The 1,325-nt window shown below is 37.0% G+C and overlaps 1 long non-coding RNA gene across 1 annotated transcript in view; it reads left to right on the plus strand.

The window, feature by feature from the left end:
* LOC108166192 (uncharacterized) overlaps nucleotides 1-690 on the plus strand; it is a 1,669-nt gene extending 979 nt beyond the window's left edge. Inside the window, exon 2 of the long non-coding RNA XR_001776469.1 lies at nucleotides 446-690. This is a non-coding gene — a long non-coding RNA (uncharacterized LOC108166192). The remainder of the gene's footprint in view (nucleotides 1-445) is intronic.
* The last annotated feature ends 635 nt before the right edge of the window (nucleotides 691-1,325 follow it).

Here is a 1,325-nt window from a genome sequence, read left to right on the forward strand (position 1 = left end):
TATTATTATTATTATTATTATTATTATTTGATAGTTCAATAATTGTCTACCTGTGGCTTTTATCCTTATGAAAAATGATAGATTAAGACACTGTAGTAATAAAAAAATATGTTCTACAAAAACAATCAAACAAAAAAAAAATCGTGAAATTAAAATGACAAATGGAGAAATGGAGAATTTTAATTAGAATATTTCAATAGTTAAATTTCTTTTTGAATTTTTCATTATGTTGTTACTTCGTTGTGTGTAACAACAGCCAGGTTGTATACGTGCTCGATAATACTATTTTTAAAAGGCATATTAAAACAAATTAGATTAATGTATTTTTTTATTTTTTTTGTAGAATAGCTGAATTAAATATATAACCTATTTCAACCTTATTTTCAAATATATTTTTATCTTCTTCGCTTGTGTCATTTTTAATGTTTCTATTTTTTCCTAACAGGGGAAAATGCAGCCGGTGTTTATTTGATGCTTCTGGGGGAGAAAATCTACATCAGTGATGACAGCTCTGGAGGATCTGGTTTATTAGAAACAAGCATCACATTTCCCTCACATGTACCACTAATTTCTCTCTCTCTCTCTGTCTCTCTCTCTCTCTCTCTCTCTCTTTTTTTTTTTAAAGTGAAGTCAAATAAAATAAAAATGTCTAAAATAAATGATGATTGATACTGTTATTTTATATGTTAATTTAAATGTGACTAGAGATTTTTTTTGTCTCTCTCTCTCTCTCTCTCTTTTTTTTTTTTAATTCAGAGTGGATTTCCAGCCTGAGCTGTTTTCACATTTCTGTTGTGTTCTCGGATCATCTCCGCCTCTTTCACACCAAGGTCAGCGGGCTCTCTCCTCCATCCTCTCCTCTAACCAGGGATGACCTCATCCGTTTGATTACTGGAGTGTGAAATCTGCTCTTTGTTCAGACGTTTTCTTGTTTTATGATCTCCATATTTGCAGTTTTAGTTGGAGTTTAGGAGTTCGGGCTGTGATCAACTTGATGATGTAAATTCCTTGTTCCCCTGCAGCGTTTGTGTTTCTTCCCAAGCAGGTGTTGATTAGAGCCCTTCACGCTGCGGTCTGCGAGCTTAAAGTTCCACCACGCAGTATGCAGCATGTGTGTGTGTGTGTGTGTGTGTGTGNGTGTGTGTGTGTGTGTGTGTGTGTGTGTGTGTGTGTGTGTCAGTGAGAGGCACGGCTCCCGCTGCAGACTCTACCTGCGATTAGACGAGCTGCAGGGGTAACTGTCCCCTTTCCAGCCACTCCGTGACACGCCACAGACGGGTGTCATATCTCCCCTTCTCCTAAAGGCCCGCCAGTTATCTCCGGTG

The sequence above is a fragment of the Poecilia reticulata genome, linkage group LG1 (genome assembly GCF_000633615.1).
Source record: "Poecilia reticulata strain Guanapo linkage group LG1, Guppy_female_1.0+MT, whole genome shotgun sequence".
In the NCBI taxonomy this organism is placed as follows: Eukaryota; Metazoa; Chordata; class Actinopteri; order Cyprinodontiformes; family Poeciliidae; genus Poecilia; species Poecilia reticulata.